At 41.9% G+C, this 24,855-nt stretch overlaps 1 protein-coding gene across 24 annotated transcripts in view; it reads left to right on the forward strand.

Moving 5' to 3' along the window:
* DOCK9 (dedicator of cytokinesis 9) overlaps positions 1–24,855 on the forward strand; it is a 280,624-nt gene that overhangs the window by 14,268 nt on the left and 241,501 nt on the right. Inside the window, exon 1 of one of the 24 annotated variants that reach the window (XR_016388603.1) lies at positions 20,099–24,241. The exons of 22 other annotated variants lie outside the window; for them this stretch is intronic. The gene's annotated coding sequence lies outside the window, so the exon portion shown is untranslated. Of the gene's footprint in view, positions 1–20,098; positions 24,242–24,855 lie in introns of those variants that run through there. One more of the 24 variants, XR_016388604.1, reaches the window with a different exon arrangement.

Below are 24,855 nucleotides of genomic sequence, written 5' to 3' on the forward strand. Positions count from 1 at the left end.
TGTGAGAACTGTGCATGAAAAAGAAAATTCAGTTTTTTATGCAAAATTGTCAGTGACTTTAAGCTCCATGGCACAGAGATTTGCATGGTGCTGTTGCCTGGGTTTTTAGTGATTGTAAAAGATACTAATCATGGGCGCTTTTGGAAGCAAGGTGACATCCTGCTGATTGCACTTAGGCTAATGATAGCATAACTGACACTAGAAAAGTACCCCTTTTCAAGTGCTGAGGAATGTCTTTATTAATAAAATACTAAAATTCGTTCTTATGTAAGGGTGCATTACTTGGTTTAGGCTTGATTTTTATTTAGTTTCATAGATTGATTTTTGCTTCCTACTTTTAAGGACGTGTGGATTATGTTAGTAAGCTCCTGGGAAAAGAAATGAGCACGTATTTGATTGACAAATAAATACACATATTATAGATGCTTCCACATCTATGTCTCCACATTTCTGAATAGATTTTTTTAATAATAGTGTTTATTTATTTTTACTTGTTGACAGTTTGCTTTATTTATTTATTTATGGCTGTGTTGGGTCTTCGTTTCCGGGCGAGGGCTTTCTCTAGTTGTGGCAAGCGGGGGCCGCTCTTCATCGTGGTGCGCGGGCCTCTCACTATCGCGGCCTCTTTTGTTGCGGAGCACAGGCTCCAGACGCGCAGGCTCAGTAATTGGGGCTCACGGGCCCAGTTGCTCCGCTGCATGTGGGATCTTCCCAGACCAGGGCTCGAACCCGTGTCCCCTGCATTGGCAGGCAGATTCTCAACCACTGCGCCACTAGCGAAGCCCCTGAATAGATAGATTTTTAAAAATTAGTTTTTTATTGAAGTATAGTTGATGTACAGTATTATATAAATAACAGGTGTACAATATAGTTATTCACAATTTTTGAAGGTTATATTCCACTTACAGTTGTTATAAATATTCGCTATATTCCCCGTGTTGTACAGGAATTGATTTTAAAAAAAATTTATTTATTTATTTGGCTGTGCTGGGTCTTAGTTGCGGCATGCGGGATCTAGTTCCCTGACCAGGGATTGACCTGGGCTGCCTGCTTTGGGAGCGTGGAGTCTTAACCACTGGACCACCAGGGAAGTCCCAGGAATAGATTTTTTTAAAAAAAATTAATTAATTTATTTATGGCTGTGTTGGGTCTTTGTTGCTGCACGCGGGCTTTCTCTAGCTGCAGCGAGTAGGGGCTGCTCTTTGTTGCGGTGCGCAGGCTTCTCCTTGGCAGTGGCTTATTGTTGCGGAGCACAGGCTCTAGGCGCGGGCTGCAGTAGTTGTGACTCACGGGCTCAGTAGTGGTGGCTCACGGGCTCTAGAGGGCGCAGGCTCAGTAGTTATGGCGCACGGGCTTAGTTGCTCCGCGGCATGTGGGATCTTCCCAGACCAGGGATTGAATCTGTGTCCCCTGCGTTGGCAGGCGGATTCTTAACCACTGCGCAACCAGGGATGTCCCCAGGAATAGATTTTTAATTTCACACATACACCAAACTAATTGAACACATTTATTGAGTCCCTACATGTGCCAAGTACTGTGCTAGGTGCTTGGGGGAAGCAGGATGAGTAAGACAGATCCTTTCCTACCTTGCTGACAGACTAATAGGGAGGGAAGATTGCAAAATAAGCTTTATGCACATTTAAGTCGAAGATTGGAACGTTAAAAGTAACGTGTTAAAGGCTATTAAGGAAAAGAGAGTACCTCTAGTGGAGGGAATTAGAAAAAAACTTACTGAAGATGGTGGCATTTTGAGCTGAAAGTAGATTTGAGAGATGACAACTGTTCTGACTAGAGGGACCCTGTGATGAAGGCCCCGAGGAAGGAAATCTGGGGAACATGGTCGTTGAGCCTGGTGAGGTGTTGGGAGAGTTAGGGGCGCACAGATCCCGGTCACCCAAGGAAGGAGGGGGCTGACAGAGGCCATGTCTGGAGTGTTGACTTTTTTCTTCGTTTTGGGTTTTTGAGCTGGAAGGTGTCTGGATCAGAGCTTTGCCGAGGGACTATGGTGACCATGACATTGGAGCCCAGTGGCTGGGGTGGGGATAGAGGCAGAGAACTGGGGTTTTAGATGTTACTTAGGAGACTTTACCATAATTTAGGCAAGAGGTAGAGGTCATGTGTAAGAAGAATTTTGGGATAAAGTCGCTAAGTATTTGAACCTGATTAGGTTAGGTTTTGTATTCTGTAAATATTTACCAATAATCCCTCCTACTCCCACCCCAGGGTGAGCTTGGCGTGCTCCCTGGCTACGGGAGAGTGGGAAGCTGGAGGCATTAAATACAGTTTCAGGCGGAGACCAGGAAGGTGGTGATACAGAAATCTGAGAACACCCACCCCTCTTCCTCAGGCCTTGAAGGAAGTGTAAATTTACCTGGCCTCCTGCTTTCAGATAAACTGGTGCAGACAGATGAGACTCTCATCTCCCACTATAAACCCCACCAGAGAAAGGGGTTAGCAGTGAGCTGTTAGGGACCTTCATTTTTTAGAGAGTGTTTAGGGTAGAGCCGGTAGCTTTAAAAACCACCCATCTAGTCCTTTTTAAAATACTCAGTCGTATCAGCGTATGCTAGGTCCAGACCAGCTGCTTTCTCTGCCACTGTGTCTTTAAGGCCGATAGTCTGACTTCATATCAGTTTTCTGGAATCACCTTTCTTCCCTCTTCTTTCAAGGAAAAATTAAAGAAGTCTTTCAAAATGGTAGGTTCATAAACAGTTATTTAGAGAGAAGATAGATAATTAGGTAATTCATTTTGTTACCCTTTTCATGCACATTTCTGTAATTTACTTGTTTTAGGCAAGAGAAGATAAATGACTGCTCCGTACAACGGGGCCCCAGTTCATTTTTAAATGTGAGTTTCTTTAATATTTCCAGATACAAGCTAAGTCACTGCGTGGATTGATAAATTATAGATGGAAAAGTGTTCTCAGTTTTCCTCCTCTTGGATTTCTTTGCTTCCTATGACTGTAGATCTCTCCTCCTTGAAATCCCATCTTCCTTTGATACTGTTGTTACTACCTGGCTGTTAATCAATATGGTGACAATGGTAATAATGATAACTATTTTTTCATGTCTTCCTTTGTCTCTCACTGTTCCCCATTCTGCTTCCACTGTAGCCATACCCGAGAAGAATGAGTACCTGAAGTTTTCCTCCTTCTACCCTCCAGAGAGTTTAACTGCTACCTCTATTTCAAAAACTCATCCCATATCTTAATTTCCAGCCTTAACCAAGACATATTTGAGGGTCAGGAAAAGCCAGTTGGTGAAGGGTTATGGTGAGAGAAAAATGAGGAGAATCAATGAGAATTTGCCCCAAATAGAAGATCTACAGGTCTTAGTTGGCGGCTCCAGAATAGAGAAGCACAGGAGGTAATGGAGACGTGAAGGTATTGAACCTACCTTTCTTGTTGTGAGGCAGAGCTACGCAATGTGAAATCCACTGACTGGAGTTTGTTTGTGAATTGTTTATAACTGGCCTATGATGAGATATGTGCAGAAATTGAGAATAAGTGTTTAGAAATCTTTAACAGTTTGACGGGGCAACTTTGAGTCTGTTGAATCTAATAAAAATTGTGACATATCTTGCATGCCTTTGTCTTTTATTTCATTTGTTGTTATTATTATTTGGTATAATATAGAAGTGTTGGTCCCCAGTGGAATGGGGGAGTAAGAGCACCTTCACAAGTAGTTTGAGAAGGCTGGTGTAAGTTTGTGAGGATGGTAGTCGGGGATGTTCTATTTGAAGTGGTTGGTTTGGGCAGCAGGAATGAGGGATGCCCAGGGTGGGAGCAGGTGCGTGCTCCTATTAGCAGCTGAGGAAAAGGGTTCCCTAGTGAGACTGAGTCTTGTGACTTGAAGGAGGTTTTGGGGTGAAGAATAGTGTTTAGGCACATGGTGCCCACACCCAGGTGAGGCCCAGCCCCATCGTTTGGTAGGAGTGTGTATATTGCCCTACCGGCAGGGGCTTCTAGGCTCGGGCTGTTGGACCATCATCCGTAGTGTCATTTTGGGCTCACCAGACATGAATAGGGTATCACGTCTTTCCCTGTGCCCTAAGCTTGCTTTTCCTCTTTTATTTGTCTCTGTCCTTTCCTACCTTGACTCTGCCTAGATATACTGCACAGACCTAAATGGTGATTCTTCTCTTTTGTTTCCCAAATGCGTCTTTAAAATTCTTCTAACATGAAGAAGGATTCCTTCTGTTGGTAGTTTTCCTGGACCCCTTATATTCTAAGCCGTGCCCCTTTCCATAGGCCTTTTCCCAATTCTATCACTTGTCTGACAGTGGCTCCTTCTTCTTTCTGTGAAAGGTGGTGTCACGATAGATGTCCAGCAGGTACTAACACCAGCAGAGCAGATTCTGGCATCCTGGGCTGGCGATTTCCTAATTCTGTCTTTTCCAGGGAAGTGACAGGATATTAAACCACTGAACTGGTACGCGGTCCTCGGCTGCTTGCCAACGGAATATTCGGGGAAAGAATGGACCAGCTTTTGTTTCTCTTGCCTTCTGTGTAGCCTTGGGGTGGATTCTGAGGGGATGTTTTCCCTTGCAGCTCTAACCTGTTTGGTATTGAGAAAGCAGGAAAGCGAGTTTTCCTGTTACGAGCAGTGAACAAAAAGCAAACAGCGGATGGAGATATCCTGTTGGAGGAGGCTTGGGGCGTGAATGTCGACAAATGCACCTCGTTCTTCCCGTGTCTTTAAGGAATACGAGGAGATGGGAAGGAAATCAGTCACTCTGCAGGCCAAGTCGAAATGGTTTTCCGTTTATTTATGGGGCTTAATAAGATTATAAGAGTGTGCTTTGTGATTTAAAAACTTGTCAGACACAGAGATCTATAGCACATGACAAATTAGGAAAATGAAATAGTTTTTTGTTTCCCATGAGGTTGTTCTAAGTTTGCCTGGGAGGGGGCAGTGAACTGTACAAGTAAATGTAAACTCTATCCAAGTTTTATTTATTATTAAGTTTAAAGATCACTTAAAATGGCAAATTCTTGTTGAATTAGATTTATAAGAGGATGGTTTGGTATATGCTCTTAGGGGACCATTCCTTGGTACTTTTTAAAGAGAACTAACATTTTCCTCTCTTACTACAAGAGCAATACGTGTTTATTATAGGAAAATTAGATAACACGTATAGCCAACTGAACAGTACGGGAGTGGGCTGGAAAGACATAGAAATGGAAAATTAGAGCAGTGTGGTAAAGGAGAGAAAACCAGGGTCTTCTGGGAGCAGTGGGGGTGGGAAAGGGTCAGGGACGATCTCCCCAGGCACCACCCCGGGGAGGCTGTCTTGCTTGCATGCCACACCTTCAGCGGTGACTTTATACCCTTTGAGGCTGGTGTCCCCACTCTACCACGAGTCTAGACCTGATTGAACATTCCAAGTTTGTTTGGGGCTGGAAAACTGTGATGACAAGTTGAAAGGCCAATTAACTCACTGCATTTCACATCTTGTCTGTCTAGGAGGAGGAGTGCTAGGCAAGGAGAATCTCTGAAAATAGATATATTAGCTAGTGAGTGAGTGGGGTGTGTGTGTGTGTGTGTGAGAGAGAGAGAGAGAGAGAATCTTTGAGAACCTTGGCTGTAAGGGAGATAAAGAAAATATAAAAGAGTTGATGCAGAAGAGTAAAACAGTTTTTTTGAGGAGGGTAAGGGAGAAATGTACTGTGGCCTCTGTCATCCTTCAATGTCTTCTTGACCTTCCCAGTTCCTCCATGTCTTGCCATATTGACAGTATTTAGGTGTTCTATGGAATGAATAAGTTTCGTTTCACTGTTACATCTCAGTAAACACTTATAGAGCCGCTGTCAGCAGGTCATACTTTTAGTCAGATTTACCTTATAAGGATACCGAGAGACAGCCTTATAAGGTATGGGATTAAATTATCTTTTTTTTTTTTTATCTATGAAAACTTATTTACCATAAAATCTGCTAGCCATTTTATTATAGGTAATGTAGGATTAATATGTAAAGTGGAAAGTGTAGAGGCTTGGACTGGATAATCTGTTGATTTTGGTAACTTGTTTACTTAACAGATATTCATTGAGTCCTGTTACATACCAGCTGTTGGGCCAGAAGCTGGACTAGAAATGTAAATTAGACAGTTTATTGCAAGTCTTTGCAATAAACTTTGCAACCTCACAGACCTGCCAGTCTGGTCAGGAGATAAATAGGTAACCAGACAGTTCAATGTGGTGGGATAAGAGCTCCAAAAAGAGACATGTGAGGTGTCCTGTCATTACATGGTAGAGGCATCTGTTCTGGACCAAAGGGAGTGACATCTAGGTGGAGATCTGAAGGATAAAAAGAAATAAGCCAGATAAAGGGGGTATTTTATTTTGGTTATAGGAACCAGCATGTACAAAAAGGCCTGGAGGCAAGAAAAAGCATGGCTTTTTTTTCCTTTTAGTTTAGCATCCAGTAACTAAAAGCTGGTCAGTATGGCCAAAGTCTTTCGTCTCTGATGGGAATGATGAGAGAGGGCTCTGAAGAGGTGAGCTGGGACCCAACATAAGGCCTTCTTAGGCACGTTTAGAAGTAGAAACTTAGGGGTTCAGCAAAGATGAGGGGCAGAGGATCAATATAAAAAAATCAGTAGTGTTTCTTTACTAGCAATGAACAAACCAAAAGTGAAATTAAGAAAACAGTTCCAATTACAATAGCATTACAATAAATAGCATCAAAAAAAATAAATACTTAGGACTAAATTTAACTAAGAAGTGTAAGAATGCTAAATAAATGGAAAGACACCCACTATTTGTGGATTGGAAGAATTAATATCCTTAAGATGGCACTACTCCCCAAATCTATCTACAATTTAATACAATTTCTATCAAAATCCTACCTGCTTTTTTTGCAGGTATCGACATGCTGATCCTAAAATTCATAAGGAAGTTCAGGAAACCCAGAATAACGAAAAAAATCTTGAAAAAAGAGAACGAAGTTGGAGGACTTACACTTCCTGATTTCAAAACTTTCTACAGAGCTGTAGTAGTCAAAATAATGTGGTATTGGCATAAGGATAGACATATATATCAATGGACTAGAATTCAGAGTCCAGTAATAAATCCATGCATTTATAATCAATTGATTTTTTTTACAAGAGTGCCAAGACTATTCAATGGAGATAGAATAGTCTTTTTAGCAAACAGTGCCGGGACAACTGGAAATCCATAAGCAAAAGATTGAAGTTGGATCCTTATGTCACACCATGTGTAAAAACCCACTCAAAATTGATCATAGACCTAAATGCAAGACCTAAAACTATAAAACTCTTTGAAAAAGAACATAGGTGTAAATCTTCATGACCTTGGATTAGGCAGTGTTTTCTTAGATATGACACCAAAAACACAAGTAATCAAAGAAAAAATGAACTGGATATTATCAAAATGAAAACTTGGGTTTCAAAGAACACTATGTAGAAAGCAAAAAAATAACCCACCGAATGAGAGGAAAGGGACTTGCATCTAGAATGTATAAAGAACTCTTACAACTCATTAATAAAAAGACCACTCAGTTAAAAAATGAGCCAAGTGTCTAAACAAATGTTTCTTTAAAGAAATATACAAATGAATCTGCTTAACATTAGTCATCTGGGAAAAGTAATTTAAAACCACAAAGAGCTACCACTTGGCTCCCACTGGGAAGGCTAGAACATAAAGACAGACAATAACCCTTGTCTGTTATTGTCATGTTGGTGAGGGTGTGGAGAGATCTGAGCCCTCAAACATTGCTGGTGGGAATGTGAAATGGTGCAGCCACTTTGGAAAACAGTTTGGCAGTTCTTCAAAAAACTGAATATAGCGGGGAGGGATAAATTAGGAGTTTGGGATGAACATATACACACTACTATATATAAAATAGATAACCAAAGAAGGACCTACTGTATAGCACAAGGAACTACGCTCAATATCTTGTAATAATCTATAAGGGAAAAGAATCTGAAAAAGAATATATATACACGCTCTTAATATATATATATATATTCTGAATATATATATATATAAATGAATATATATATATAACTGAATCATTTTGCTGTACACCTGAAACTAACAGAACATTGTATATCAACTATACTTCAGTTAAAAAAAAAAGCTAAATATAGAGTTACTGTATGACCCAGCCGTTTCACTAGTAGGTATATCTAAGACAATTGAGAACATAATGTCCACAGAAAAACTTGTACATGGAAGTATTAGTCATGATTCTCCAGAGAAACAAAACCAATAGGAAATATATGTATGTATATCCTATATGTATAGGAAGAGGTTTACTGTAAGGAATTGGCTCACGAAATTATGGAGGCTGAGAAGTCCCACAATCTGCCATCTCCAAGCTGGAGACCGAGGAGAGCCAGTGGTATAATTCAGTCGGAGTCTGAAGGTCTGAGAACCAGAAGTACCAAGGGCAGAGGAAGACCGATGTCCCAGCTTAAGTAATCAGGCAGGAAGGGCCATATTTTTCCTCTGCTTTTTGGTCCTCTTCAGGTCCTCTGATGACTGGATGATGCCCAGCCACACTGGGGAGGGCAGACTGCTCTACTGAGTTCACTGATTCAAATGCAAAGTTTATCCAGAAACGCCTTCACAGACACACCCAGAAAGAATATTTAGCCAGGTATCTGAGCACCTTGTGAGCCAGTCAAGTTGACACGTAAAACTAACCATCACAACAGGTGTTCATAGTCACATGGTGGGTAATAGCCAAAAAGTAGAGAGCCCAAATGTCTATAACTGATGAATAACAAATACTACAGTTAACAAAATATAGTATATCCACACAATGGAATATTATTTAGCCATAAAAAGGAGTGAAGTGCTGATACATCCCACAACATGGTTAAACTTTGAAACATGCTAAGTGGAAAAAGCCAGACATAAAGCCCACATATTTAGAATGTCCAGAGTAGGTGAATCCACAGGGACAGAAGGTAGATTAGTGGTTTCCAGGGACTGGGGAGAGGGGACGTGGAGAGACTGCTAATGCGTTTGAGGTTTCTTTTTGGAGTGATAAAAGTTAGACTGTTGTGATGGTTGACAACCCTGTAGATATACTGAAATTGCTGAATTACATACTTTAACTGAATGAATTTTTTGTGGTGTGTGAATTGTATCTTAATAAAACATTAAAAAAAAAGTCTGAATTTTATCCTGAGGTTGGTTGGGATCCCCTGAAGGATTTTCAGCAGGGTGGTGACACGGTTGGATTTGTTTTTGGAAGATCATTCTGGCTGCAGTGAGGAGAGCGGCTTGGAAGGGTTGAGACGGGAGGCAGGGATCCCACTAAGAGGCTGTTAGAGTGATACAGATGCGAGACTTTGCTGGTTTAAACTAGGGAAATGGCAGTGGAAATGACCGGAAGCAGACAGTAAACTTAACAGGGTTTGGTGATTGATTAGATGTGGGAGGGACAGAGGCGGGCGGGGGCTGGGGGCAGCGATTTGAAGTGTGTGCCTATATGTCCAGCTTAAGCCATAGGTGGAGGAGGGAGCAGGGAGGAAGGTGACATCAGCACGCCACTGCTGGACCCACTGAGAGGTCCCGGACCGGGCACACAGAGGTGTTGAGTAGGTAGTTGTTACAGAGCTCAGGAATCCAGAACCTCAGGGGGCTTGTTAAAAATGCAAATTCTGGAGCTTCACTTTATGTGTATTAAGTCAGAATATCTAATCAGGGTGGATCTACCTAATTTGAGGCCACCCTGTGGACATGCCTCCAAACTATAGGAGTGGATGTGAGATTTCCTGTGGAGAGGGTGTGGAAGAGAAAAGAAGGGACTCCGTCTCCATTTATGAGCCCAGTAGTGGAAGAGGAGACTTCACAGGGGTCTGGACTCTGAGAGATACGAGGCATCCAGGAGGTTGGGGTGTCAGGGAAACCAAGGGAAGGGTGTTTCAAAGCAAGGAAACATAAGCTTGCCGTAAGCTTCTGAGAGGTCAGGTAAGGTAATAGACGCAAAGTGTGCATTGGATTTACTGACAAGGTGGTGACCTGGTGAGGTCCATGGGTGGTGCAGACATGTACCTAGAGCCGGGCTGGCGTGGGGCTCCACGTGTGGCCCATGGGTCCATAGAGTCCTTATGATGATGGACAGCACCACCCAGCACGCTTTCCTTGGCTCTTCTCCATTCCGTGGTATGGCCTCGTTGGAGCACAGTAAACACTTACAGGGCCTCTGCTGGGTGAGTGTTTGACCAGGATGCTTGTAGGGGAACCCTTGGTGAGTGGCCCTAGCCTATGGGGCACATAGAGCTGGGCAGGGGAGGGAAGATGCAGCTTTAGGGCAGAGGGTCCTGGGGTCGCTGGCACAGGTAGATGTCCTGTCTGGTTTTTCACTTGACCTAGTAGAGCCCAGCGGCACAGCATGTGTCAAGATGTCAAGTACTGCTGGGCTGACGGTCTGAATCACTAAGGCCGGGGGTTTTTAAGTTGGGGCATTTCATATTTTTCTTGGTATTTTGGTCATGTACAGTTTTGAGAGAGATACTGTACAAATACTTGAAATAAACTTCCCAACCCCCAATTTTGGCACATTCTTTGAAATATTGTTTAATACAAGTTATGGGATTCTCTTAGAGTTGTAAATCTAGATCTCATCAGTTTTCAGCATAACAAAACTACATTGTATTATCAGTATAAGAAAAATCAACATGAAGGATAGTATCTTCAAAATCAGTTAAACGCATGTCAATTAGTGTACTGTCTAAGCAGAGTGCCTACTGGTCTTTTAGTCTGTTGTAAGCCAGCACGGAACTCCGGGTCTGCTTATCTGTATTTTTGAAACCACTGTTCCTTAAGGAGGGTTTAAGTTATTGTTTCAAAGAGCTTTGAAGCTGTTCGACTTTTAAATTTATAATTTGCACTTTTAACCTTTATTTTATAAGCTGCAGTTACATTTTACTTTATTAAAGGCAGCACGTTAGTGTTATGGAAACATTTAAATGTTCAAATAACTATTATTCTTTTATTTGGGGGAATATTGTGTAATAGATGTGGAAGTCCCCTAAATGCAAAATTGACCCTCAGTCAGTGGTTTAGTAAAGAAATCGGAGATGAAACACGAAAGTCCAGTCAACCAGCTCAGCCAGGACTTCCCCTACCTGAGTGGCAGGGTAATTACTCTTAAATCAGGACTTAAAAATATCACCCCCCACCCCCACCCCGTCCCCTGCTGTTCTATGGTTATCTATTTTGTGCTTGCAAGATTTCACACCCAAGGTATCAGTTGATATTTTGGATCACTTCTTTAGTGTGACTGCTGGAAATTCTTTGTATTAATTTGGAATATTGGTTGCAAGTGACAGAAAAAAGGGGGGGTGTATTATAAAGATGTAGGGTGTCTCCCAGAGCCCAAGGGCAGGGATGCAGCTGGGTGTATCGATGGGTTTCCCAGCCTTCAGTAATCTCTCCCTTACCCCTGCTGGTCTTCTTAAGGTTTTGAGTCCTTCTCTACCTGGAGATTCCCTTTCTTTGCTCCCAGTCTTCATGGTGGGGAATGGCACTTTGAGAGTCCAGCTACTTGTCAAGAGACTGGCCCATCTCTCAGGCCCAGCTCTGACACCCACAAGGAGGGGACCTGGCTTGGATCTGATGTCCACCCTTAGAACCTGCCTTTGTGGCTGGGGCTGTGGGTCATTGTAGGAATGTGGCTTCTGGGAGCCCCAGTGTTGTCCCTACGGCTTTGTAGGACTGCTGCCTTGCGTCAGAGCAAGGGACTGCTTCTGGGCCCCAGAGGTGGACTGGCCTGGGCAGCCTTCCAACCTGTCCTGGCATGAATGACCCCCAGTGCCATGGAGGGGGTTATGGAAAAAGGGGCATCGCAGAAAAAAGGTGTGTTACGGGGAAGAGGGAAGTGCTGGGCAGCCACCCAACAAGTATTCACTCCACGATGTTTATTTTAACTTAGAGAATAGTATTGGGGAGGAAAGTTTGTTGCCCCAGAATATAAATCCATTCAGAAATGACTTTTGGATTGCTCATTTCTTTGTTCTGGACAGTTAGGAGCTGGTTTTACTCACAGTGAAGACTGGGCCACACCTAGTTGAATCATTACAGACATACATCTTTTTACCCCCTCAGAGTTAATAATGTACAAAATAATATTAGTTATCCTTTATACGAATATTAACATATCTTTATAATGCTTTTGAATATTTAGTATTTAAATCGCCCTTTGATGTTTTCCATTAAGATTTGTTGTTTTAAAAGACAAGCTCAAAAACAACTTTCTCAGCACCATTTAATGTGCCGAAACAATGTCAAACAAGAAAGTCATTGGATGCCCAGGGGGGAAGCTAAATTGCCTATTATTAGTCTGTATGGCGAAACAGATCTCACAATTGCGTTTTCAGAAGTATTTTTTACACATATATTCTAAAAATGACTCCGAAATATATTTAGTGCTCTCTTTATCAGGAAAAAAAATGTTTCCAGGGGGGCACTGTGTTCACTAAACTGGAAGAAGACCTTCTGGAATTTAAATTTGTCATCTTCAAAGCATTTGGTGTGGAATACAATAACCAGACTAGGTTCTGTTTCATTCAACTACAAAGGCACTTTTGTTAAAATTCCATGTCCCTGTGATGCTAGTGCAGCTGATTTTTGGTCCGGATGGTGCTTTTGGAAAGCTTGGTTTATTTCCGAAAGAGCCCAGATGCCTTGGGCTAGGAATTTACAATAGGCCTCAGATTCTGGGTCTAGTGCTGCATACTTCTAGTCTTCCCTGTATCTGTTGTCTGTCTTCGTTTAAAGCTGGGGAGAGGCTGTATAGACTTATGAGGCTGTCCTGTGGAAAGCCTGGAGAAAAGTTAAGAACTGTGTGCATAGTAGTAATTAATATAATTAATTACATAGCTTATGTGCCATATAAGTGCATATAGTTTCCATTAAAACCCCAATTCAAATTCCTTGTGCTTCTTTTCCTGCTCTGCCCTGTGTTTTTGGACTGACCACAGATGACTGAGTGCTTGCCAAACTGCCCTTTTCTTCCAATCTCTCCCTCCCCTTTCATCTCTCCAAATGGAGAAGCCCCAGCTAGCTTTCCCATACCAGGTGTCCTCAAGTCACCTTCCTCCACTCACAAGAGCATACCCAGCCCAAACAAACATCCCATCTCCTACTCCCGCAGCATTTCCTTCTTTCCTTTCGGATTCCTCGCAGGGAATCCTTCTTTCCTGCTTCCACATGGGGACACGGATTTTGCTTTTGAAAGTTTCTAGAAAGCTCCTTTAGTGTTGGTCTTCAACAGAAGGAACCGTACCCCACACAGAGGGCAAATTACTATTTTTTTTTCCCTATTCTGTTTTTGGAACTTTTATTGAATTTCAAACTTAAACAGAACGGCAAGAATAAAACCAGGAAGTTCCGTATACCCTTTACCCAGATACCCCAGCTATTTACATTAGGGCTGAGTATTATTGATCATCTTCCTAAATGAACACGGAGAAAGGATAAGCCAGATATGATTTCTTTCCTAGCATGAACGATTTCTCTGTACTTTTAGGCTCTTTTTTTTTTTTTTTTAAACTCTGTCTTGTATTTATTTGTGTACTTATCTCATCAAGCAGTATTTAATGTTTCAGCCTCGGAAACTCCCTGTGCAGAGCTAGTGAGAACCTAGTAAGTCTATTGAATGCCGTGCTGATTTTGCTTATCAAATTCAGTTTCACCCACTTACTCCATTCAATAAGCTATTTCTCATGTTTCCTCTGTGTGCCAGGCTGCAAAAGTAAGTGAAGAGATTGCGGGGAGATGGGAGAGGCATGGTGCTTCTTTCCCCCCTTGCACTGGGTGGCCTCGGGTCAGGAAGAGGGAGGAAAGGGAAGCGCTGGACATGGATGAGCAGAACCGGAAGTGGATGAGTAGGGCAGGAAGTGGATGAGTAGGGCAGGAAGTGGGTGAGCGGGACGCTTCGCAGCTGGGTAATAGCTGGCAGGAAGGCAGAGAGTGCTGTTGCTTCCTTCTCCAAGTGTTTTTTTTTTTAAACAAATTATTGAGATATTCACATACCACACAACCCCCTTTTAAAGTGTACAATTCAGTGGTTTTTGATATATTATTAGTTTTCTTTAAATTGTGGTAAAATATATATAACAAGGTTTACTATTTTAGCCTTTAAAAAAATTTTTTTAAATTGTGGTAAAGTACACAAGACATGAAATTTACCTTGTTAGCCATTTAAAAATATAGTTACAGTACATTTCAACATTGTCGTGCTATTATCACCACCTTCCATCCACAAAACTCTTTTCATCTTGCAAAACAGACTTTGTACCTATTAAACAGTAACTGCCCATTCCCCCAGCTCCTGGCGACTACTACTTTACTTTCTGTCTCTGAATTTGACTTTTGTAGGTGCCTCCTGTAGGTGAAGTCATACAGTGTTTGCCTTTTTGTGATTGGCTTATTTAATTCAGACTAATGTCCTCAAGGTTCATCCATGTTGTAGCATGTGTCAGAATTTCCTTCCTTCTTTTTTAGGGCTGAATAATATTCCATTATATGTATATACCATGTTTTGTTTACATATTCATCTGTTGGACACATGGCTTGCTTCCACCTCTTGGGTGTTAATGAATAATGCTCCTGCGGATGGGGTGTACAAATATATCTTCAAGTCCCTGCTTTCAGTTCTTTTGCAAATACACAGAAGTGGAATTGCTGGATCATGTGGCAATTATATTTTTAATTTTTTGAGGATATTTAAACAATTTTAAAGTGTACAATTCAGTGCATTAATTACAACCACAGTGTTGTGCAACCATCATTGCTATCCATTTCCAAACTTTTCATCACCCCAGACAGAAAACTTGTATCCCTTAAACAATAACAACCTATTCCTCTTCCCCAACCCCTGGTAATTTCTGTTCTACTTTATTCTATTCTATTCTTTATGAATTTGCCTATTCTAGGTAGCTCCTTATAAGTGAAATAATACACAGATATTTGTTTGTTTCTGGCTTCTATCACTGAGCATAATGTTTTCAAGTTTTATTCATGTTGTATCAGTTTTATTCTTTTTTATGGCTGAATTATATTCCATCATATGCATATATCACATTAAAAAAATCCACTTGTCTGTTGATGGACACTTGGGTCGTTCCACCTTTTGGGTCTTGTGAATAATGCTGCAATGAATATTGGTGTACAAGTATCAATTTGAGTCTCGGCTTTCCGTTCTTTTGTGTATATACCTAGGAATGGAATTCTTCCTCCTTTAACTCTTGACACATTCTTTGTGTTAGTTAAACAGAATCAGTTAAGCCACTGAACTCCTAAGTAGTGGAGTAATGGACCATTCATTCATTCACATGTTCATTCAGGAAATTTTCATAGAAACTTCCTGTATTAAAAATGATGAGAACCTTTCTCTCCCTATTTTATATCTACTAATAGCAGTCATGACTGTGATTTAGTTTCTTGGTCTGTAAAATGGACGGTTGACTACCTCTCTCCTGAGTTGGGAAGGTAAGTGGAGAAGGCTCCCTGTAATTCTGAGACACCATCTTTTTTTTGTCTTCTTTGTGGATATTGGTTTAAAAATGGCTCATAGTAAAGGCAGCTCAGGTGCCTTTACTATGAGTAAGGTGGCTTGATCTTTTCCATCTCTCTCCTTTAGCCTTATCCCTTAACTTCAAGATGGTGCTGTTTTTGATTGCACTGGTCTGTGAGTGCACTGGTCCGTGAGTGATAACCAGTGGAGTTAAGACTCTCTGAGCGGAGGAGAGGGAACATAAATACCATAGGTAAAAAGAGGAGCAGGTTTTATCAAACCACCTGTGGCAAAACAATAACAGTAAAAGAAATTTGATGTTATTCCGTGCCTTCTCTCTTGTCCTCAAACCCCGTTCAACAAAACAATAAACAAGAAAAGCCTAGTTTTTAGGTTTGTCACAGTTAAGAACTTAACTATTTTGTGTGGATTTGTGTTGTTTCCCCAGTTATTCTGTAAAACCTGCTTCATCATGATGGGTGTTATGTCTGCTATTGTGAGCTCACTGTCTCTCTGCTGTTTAGGATGTACTAGGATTCTGGGTTCAGCTATCTGAGCCTCAATTCTAGGTCATAGTGGGCAACATGGGCCCACCTTATTTCAAATTTTTAGATAGGTAAGAAGGTAACCTACCTTAAGGGTCTCAGAGAATGGAGAGTAACATTTCTATGTTATAATGATAGAACCAAGTCTTCATTTTTCTAGGTGAGAGCTCTTATATTTGTAATTTTGCAGCCTTTGGGGTTTATAAATAGACCTGGATAATCCCCATGAACTGGATTTCAGAGCAGTCCAGCAGAAGAGTCATATCCTTTGACATGTGGCAAAGCATTGCAACATCTTTTATGGGGGAGATGGAGAAAGGTGAAAATGATCTATATAGAAATTCACTTAAGACTTTGACTTGGGCTTCACCATGGTTCCCCCTTTCTTGCTTAACATGTTAGGGCAGATAACCTTTGAGATGTGGTGTTTAAACTGTGTTAGCCCCATCTCTTGTGTGTTTTTTCAATGCAGAATTAATCTTTTTCCCAAAACCACCTGATGTTTTCTTGGGAGTAGGAAGGTAGATAAGTGGAGATGGAGGTTATGGGGTGCTTAGCTTCCCTTGGTGATAACCCTCTGAGCTTGTGCTATCTGATGGACCCAGGCCACACGTACTATATATCACTGGGGACCAGGTAACAGTCTGAGGTTTCTTAGTTACAGTAACTGATCCTGACTCCAGGCCATGGCAGGAAGCAGAATACTCTAGCAGTTAATGAAACCTGGGACCCTGTTTTTATTTTTTTATTCCTTTGTACAAGTATCTGAGTTACAGAGTTTTCTGCCTTTCTCAGAAAGTTCTTACTGTTGGCCTTAAATAAAACCAGGTGACTTTCTGGTTCAAGTGGCTTACAGAAAGAATATCTTTGAAAATAAGTTAAATATTTTAATGCAATTATGTTAAATTCAATTAAATTGAATTTGAATAATTAAGTTTATATTCTAAATTGTTTCTTAAAAACCTAATGTGATATTTTGGAAATATGTATCAGAGTTGCTGGTGTTTTTTTCCCTCCTCTCTTTTTGACATATGTGATTAGTGCGGGAAATTATAGTACCCATTGCTGCAGTTTTGAATAACGTACAAGTGACAAAATTTATCTTCTTAGTTCTTTTTGTGAAATATTGTAGACTTGTGAATTTTTACTTTTCTCATTTAACAAAGTCCTTGTAATCTTGTGGTTTAAGTTATTGACATCATTCTTGCCTGATTTCAGTAGAAAAGGACAGTAGGAAAGTAAGCACAATGGAAATGGGGAGGGGAGATAGTGGTGATATCAACAGTAATCTGTTTGAGGGCAGAGTGTAGAGGCTGCTGCCCGGAGGTTCATTTTCAGGGCTCTTTAGGGACTGTGGTCGTGGAGACAACTGACCAACAGGGTACTGGAAGTGGTTTGATTGAAGGGGTAATGGGAAAGACTTCACCCTACCATATAACCCTGAGACCTGAAAAATCTACCATTAGTAATTCGTTTATTTGTGTTAAGCATAGCTGTCTTCCTGTTGGTCTCCTTTATCAAGTGTATACCTTTGGGAACAATAATGCCTTAACTCACAAGTATCTTAATGCAAATTAGTTTCTCTATGAGATTTTCTAATTAAATTTTCTATGAGATAACTGTCCTCTGAGATAAAATGGGCCATAGAAAGGAAAGGGGAAAAGGGCACAGAATGGGAGAGCAACTTCATAAAGCTTCCTGGTGGCCTTGGTTGATGGCTGAGTTAGCAGTAAGATTGGAAATTTCACTATCAGAGTTGTTTCTGGCAAGAATGGATGTGCAGTGATCCAAAGCAACTTTTACCTATCACTGACTTTATATTCTAACATGGGAAGATGAAGGATGGTGTGTGTAAAATATCTGGCTTAAACTTTGGCACATGACAGGCCCTGAATTTTTGAAGTCTCTTAAAAATAATATGTTATTGGTGGTTATCAATAACTAACACTATAGTTTTACTCCCTTTAACAGTCTTCAGAATGAAAGGCAAAGACCTCTTGAGTAAAAATGTTACGATAAAACCTGTATTGGGAGGACTTCCCTGGTGGTGCAGTGGTTGAGAATCCGCCTGCTGATGCAGGGGACACGGGTTTGTGCCCCGGTCCAGGAAGATCCCACATGCCGCGGAGCAACTAGGCCCGTGAGCCACAACTACTGAGCCTGCGCGTCTGGAGCCTGTGCTCCGCAACAAGAGAGGCCGCGATAGTGAGAGGCCCGCACACCGTGATGAAGAGTGGCCCCCGCTTGCCACAACTAGAGAAAGCCCTCGCACAGAAACGAAAGACGCAACACAGCAAAAATAAATAAATTAATTAATAAACTCCTACCCCTAACATTAAAAAACAAACAACAACAAAAAAAACCCTGTATTATCTTTCTTCCTTGGAGATTGTGGCAAGAGGATAAATGAAGAAATTGATACTTGGAAATATTTTGGGATAGTAGAATATTTTGTATGTTGATCATCACTCCTTCAAGGAATCTAGGGAGATGGGGAGCCACCTTCAGGGAGTCAGCTGGGTGCTAGCATCTGTTTAATATGAGATTTTTCCATTCTGCTTCAGGCCCAGGTAGTGGGTGGTAGGCCAGGTGCAGGGGTTCCTGTGGAGGAGAGGATACTGGGGTTCCACTGTGTATACCCCTTTCTTTGCTGGGTACCCAATGCACCTGGCAGGTCTCTCCGTGTTTCCACGTGGACTGTGGAGTGGTGCATTTATGCCCCTACCCTCCACTGTAAGCCCCAGTTCTGCTGGCATCCACATATTTCCATGAGAAAATGGTCACGCTGAGATGCCAAGAGCTAATGACTTATGGTTATTAAGGATGTTTTGAATCTTTAAACAGGAATGGTCCCTTGGCTGAATATCAGTTTGGCATCTGTTGCCCCTTGAATTTCTTCTCTGTTTTCAAAAAGCCAGCTCGTTTCTGTTTCCTACAAGGTATTTCCTGTGGTTCTTGTGTTTTTTGGGCAAATTTATTATGAGGGAAGTTCAGCAGATTGTGAATTTCGACTTAGCCACTAGAGGAGTGAAACTTATTCTTTATCTCCACACTGGAAACATAGTTTTTATCTGTTGAGTTTTGAGAGGGTTTTTGTCTGAGAATTGAGGTAATAGAGGGTAAAAAGGATGACTGTGGTGGTGGTGAAGGACTCCCTTCTGTAGCTGGGTCAAGTCCTCCAGGTGACTGTCCTCATCATTTCTGTCTCGGCTTTCTTTGATTTGCTCCTTCGATTGGCGTATGTCAGTGAATGGCTTGTAAAGCATTCTCATAGCTTTAAGTTCTGGGTGTTAAAAAACCACGGGAGGGTAGGGGCAGAGGGATAAATTAGGAGTATGGGATTAATAGATACGTACCATTATATAGAAAATAGATACACAACAAGAATTCACTGTATAGCATAAGGAACTATATTCAGTATCTTGTAATAACCTGTGATGGAAAAGAATCTGAAAAAATATATATGTATAGTTGAATCACTTTGTTGTGCACCTGGTACTAACACAATATTGTAAATCAACTATACTTCAATTAAAAATAAAACCACCCAGAACTCGTTTGCGTGATATTTTCTTTGGTATGAAACCTGCAAACTTAGGTTCCTATTAGGGGTGGCAGAGAAGGGGGAGGAGGAAGAGTCTTCAGGCCCTTGGCCCCAGACCCAGGGTGAGTTTGTGTCCCAGGCTCAGTCTTCATGGGCTCTCAGGAAGTAGCAGGTGTGTGTCAGGGATAGTGAGCACGTGTGGAAATCAGTGAACTAGGAAGCAGTAACTGAGCTTTGGACCCGAGGAGTCAGGGGCGATAGGTGGCCTGGAAGGTCATGGTTTTAACTGCCAGCTCCTGGCCAGTGAAGGGTACGCCAAGCTGGCTAAAGAGCAGAAAACCCGGTGAGGCTTCCCCGCCTTCCAAGCGCCTCCTTTCCCTGTTGGCGCCAGGGGACAGTGGAGGGACTGACTCTAAGGACACGGCGGGCAGTGGCTGGCACAGCCTCTCTTGCTGGAAGGAGGGGTGCCGGCAGAGCTGAGGAGGGGGCCGGCTGGGAGGGTGGGAGGGTGGTGCTGCAGAAAGAGGTCTCCCACCTGCTCCCCACCCTTCTTACGTCCGCTTCGTGAAATGAGCTTATCGTGCTGGGCTTCATACATTGGGCAGCTGTCTCTGAAAAGGTTTGATCTTTGACCTGGAGAGTCAGGCACCTTTGGGTCAAACGGGAACCAACATTTGGGGAGGCCATGTATCTGAAGTAGAATCCAGTTTTAGAGGCAGCGGCACCTAGGAGTGGGTCAGGCTGCAGCTGCTGCAGGGTATAGATGAAGAGAGCTTACGCAACATGCCGATGGTGTCTGGAACATAGTGGGTGCTTGTGAAATGTTTATTGAATGGACGGGAGAATAAGTGAGTCATTCAAGATCACGCTGTGGCTGATTCACATTTCTGCTCTCTTAGCTGTTTCTACTGGCGTATCACCCCAAAGCCATCTTGTTTATAGTTCTCCTACAGGCCTGAAATATGGGAAGAATTATAGGTCCTGGACTATAATTAAAACATCACTGAAGTTTTATCTTCTGCTTCGTGACATAATATAAACTACACATTCCAGGGTGAAGGAGGGATAAATTAGGACTTTAGGATTAGTATATGCAGACGACTATATACAAAATAGATAAGCAACAAGGTCCTATTGTATAGCTCAGGGAACTACGTTCAATATCCTGTAATAAACCACAATGGAAAAGAATATATGTATAACTGAATCACCTTGCTGTACACCAGAACCTAGCACGACATTGTAAGTCAGCTATACTTCAATAAAAACAAAAACACAAAAACTATACATTACATGTGTGTTTCAATTTTTCATTTGTTTTTACTTGCTGTCTACTGTTTGAAATTTTAGGCAGGATCCAAACAAAATGCAATCAGGTGTCACTTTACATTCTGAAACCTAAATATCCTTGGTAAACTTTGAAAACTTCATAGGTTATTTTAAATATGTTTGCTATATTTGTTGCTTATATTTTTAAGTATGATGAAGATGTTGGCCTAAAAGAGTGTCTACGGCATTATCTTGAAAGATCGATAATTTCCTAATGAAATTCAGTTTTTTTGTGTTAGAGATCACTAACTGGCTATAGTATATGTCATACCTTCAAAAATTACTTGTTACATCAGTAGCCTTTAACTGGCAGCCTCAAATCAGATTTGTCTTTTTGTGGTGTGTCCCTTCCCCATGGCTATGGCAAGCTTCCTGAAGCTCTGGGCTGGCCGAGATCTGATGAGAAACTGTCCCATCACCTGCTACCTCTGCTTAGCCAGATACTCTGAGGTTGGAAGGTGAGGGGGTGGGGAGGGTGTGTGAGTTTGGAGGTGTTGTAAACATATTCACATGAACTCAGTGTTACTGTTTATGAATTTTTGCTTCACAGTTGGACCTTGCCTCCAAAATTCTTAAGTAATGGAGACTTGTGTAAGAATAGCCATTGATTACTCTGCCAGTTGGAACCAGGAAACAGAGTAATTTATTGAAGTCCATACAATGGCAAAACGTATTTTTTACTATTCCTTTTCATTCTATTGTCAGGCACATCATTTATCAGCTGGTATTAGTAGCAAAGCGAAATTTAAGTGATTGGAATTTCACTTTTTGGTACTCGACATCTTTACCTTACAAAGTGGGAAGTCACGAGAAACTGTCAGTGATGGAATAATATTATAAAGTGTATTACTTACAGTTACACAGGTAACTAAAGAGACCTAGAAATAGTGACAGTGTGAGCATAAGAGTGTTGTTTGTGTGCTGTCCTCCTCTCTCATAGCAGAAAGTTGATTGAAAATGCTTAGAAAGGATGAATTTAGAAAATCTATACATTAGAGCTACAGAGGAAGCTACCAGGAAAAGCACCAAAATCACTGAAAGGATTTGCCTCTGAGGAGCAAGGCTGGGAGTGGAGTGGGGTGAGCCAGGCTACACTTGCTTTTCATTGTCAGCTCTTTTGGTTATGTGCATATGTTACCTTGACAAACACAAAACACACGTTGTTAAAAATTCCAGCTTGTCTTCCTTTCCAGAGTAGGGACCAGACAGTAGCAGAGTGGTGAAGTTAAGCAGTGAGAGTGAGAAGTGAATTTGGGGAAGCCCAGAGTCCTGGTCACCCATAGGTTGTATCCAGGTTTGCCTCTTCCTCCAAAACTCACAGTTTGGTAAAAAAAAATCTTGCCAGAGCTTTGGACCATGAAAAAACAAACAAAACAGTAAACCAAGAAGCAGACAGCAGTGAATCACTTTTTAGATCCACGTGAACATCTTCCAGAACCTCGAGTGCAATGGGATACAGTGTCAGTGAGCTCTTGTCTCTGGGCACCAGTGTTGGGTCAACGCTTGTGCTGCCATTGTAGTCCCTGGTGCTGCCCATGACCTGGGGGCCTTGCCAGGTTGAAAATTGGTGGCAGAGCCGATTACTCGACCAGTAGGAGCTTTGCTGTTGATGAGTCCTGGACAGGAAAGCAAGACAGCGAGGGGTGAGCGAAATGTTGAGTTTGTGTCCAGGGACACTTTGCAGGAAAGGCTGCTGCTTAAGACTGGTGCTTCTTAGAACCGCACTGATTTGAGAACAAGTTTAACTGTGGAATTTAATTTTTTGTTTGATTACTTTCAGACAACACCCGAGGAGTGAAAAACAATGTAGTAAAGAAGATATTCTTAGACCTGAAAATGTTTAAAAGTTGAAAAATAATCCCCTAATTTTTGTTGTCTGATTCTAGGGCCCTGACAGTAACAGGCCTGTGTGCTTGCATGGTAGGGGCATTTCTCAGTCTGGTGGCTCTCTGCTAGAATCTGTTCAGTTGTTTTCCTTAAGGTGGTTCCATAGGAAAGGCCGTGTATTCTGAGGAAATCAAGACTGTATAACTTCTTTTTTTTTTTTTTGGCAAATAGGCCATACTTTACTTCCAGGGTCAACTGGAATGTGGTTTTTTAAAAAATTATTTATTTATTTAATTTATTTATTTATGGATGGCTGTGTTGAGTCTTCGTTTCTGTGTGACGGCTTTCTCTAGTTGCGGTGAGCGGGCGCCACTCTTCATTGCGGTGCGCGGGCCTCTCACTATCGCGGCCTCTTTTGTTGCGGAGCACAGGCTCCAGACGCGCAGGCTCAGTAGTTGTGGCTCACGGGTCCAGTTGCTCCGCGGCATGTGGGATCTTCCCAGACCAGGGCTCGAACCCGTGTCCCCTGCATTGGCAGGCAGATCCTCAACCACTGCGCCACCAGGGAAGCCCCCTGGAATGTGTTTTAATTAGCTTATCATCTTGGGAAATTTTATCATTGAAAAAAGTATACTAAAAGGCTTGGCTTACTTTATTTATTTGGCTCCTATATGTGCGTCTCCGACACAGCCATCAAAAAATGGCATAGATTTCGGTGGCTCTTTGACATATTGTTTTAAATAAACATTTTGTCTATTAATTAATTGCTAGGGATATAAGAGATTAAACTTGTTTCACCCAACTTTTGCTCTCTCTTCATACTCACCCTTATGGGAGAGGAAATTTCAAGGTGGATTTTCACTTGAAGCATAACCTGAAGAGGAGCCTCTAAGAGACATCCAGAGCTACACTTTGTAGCATCAATGCACACGTGAAGTTAAGCATAAGTTATTTCTGGGGATATCTTTAGGAGAACTACGGGTCAAGAATTGGATGTAATGAAAATGAAAAAGTAAATGGTGGATTCAGGCAGAGAGAGATATCTGTATCTGAGTTTATGCTCTGAATAAAACAGGTTTCGAGGGTGTGGATGAAATGCCTTCAAGGTATTTGACACTGCAGTGAGTCAGAGTGGCTCTTTAGAACCCCGCCCGCCCCCCCACCCCCATGGCCCGCACCTTTCCTGTTGACCGGGCAGGTTCTACTGGGTGTTTACCGCCAAGACAGGGCCTAAAAGTTGGGCAACCGTTTAATTGTTGTTTTGCAGAGTAGAGCTAAGGGGGTTAGTCCACTGGTTGTAAAATCCTTCCTTTTGAAAACCTCAAAACCAACAAATTACTTCCTTTCTTAATCTCTGAGAGGGTGAGTGGTGAGGCCTAGCCTTTAGTTATGTGATGTGTGTGGCACCGAGGTCAGGTTCCTCCTACTCAGAGCAGATGGGCATCCTTCCAGCAAAATCTGCTGCCGAGCGTCCCACCTCCCACCTTCCCTGGGAGGAAGGGTGAGTTCCGAGCGGTCACTCAGCTTGGTTCTGCGAGTCTGGGGTGGCCGTGTTGAAAAGGAGTTCCCTCCTTTTCTCTCTGCTTTAAGATCTCCTGGTTATTTTGTTAGTGGCAGTCACTTTGATACCACTTAAAAAAACTCTGATTAACATAGTGAGGCAAGTCTTGCAGAAGATCTGTCCATCTGGGTGCTACTAAATGGCTTGTGGGTGATGTTTTTATTGGTTGGATGAGGTGGGAGTTTCCTCCCTTTTTTCCCTCCGTGTGGTAAAATCCCATCCTGCTGCTGAAAAACTGAGGGAGAAGTGTGTGTGTGTGTGTGTGTGTGTGTGTGTGTGTGTGATGTCAGCAGTTGAGCTTATAATCAGGCGAGTTCTTTTAGTGTAACTTCTACTTATGGTTTTAAAAACTGCATTGTAGTTTGGGGGAAATGATTGCCCTTGTCTTCAACCTGTTGTCAATATGGAAACAATTTCTAAGGGAGCCCAAAGTTAAGTGTCTTGTAAGTTATCTCAGTTGCTCTTTGTTCTAAGTTTTTGCATTTACAAATTCTTTTTTTTTGGTGTATGTGTCAAAATTTGCACTTTTATAAAGCATCAGTGAGTAATTACTC

Source organism: Delphinapterus leucas, chromosome 18 (genome assembly GCF_059928025.1).
Source record: "Delphinapterus leucas isolate spDelLeu-1000000601 "Yukka" chromosome 18, BTC_Dleu_Yukka2, whole genome shotgun sequence".
Taxonomy (NCBI): Eukaryota; Metazoa; Chordata; class Mammalia; order Artiodactyla; family Monodontidae; genus Delphinapterus; species Delphinapterus leucas.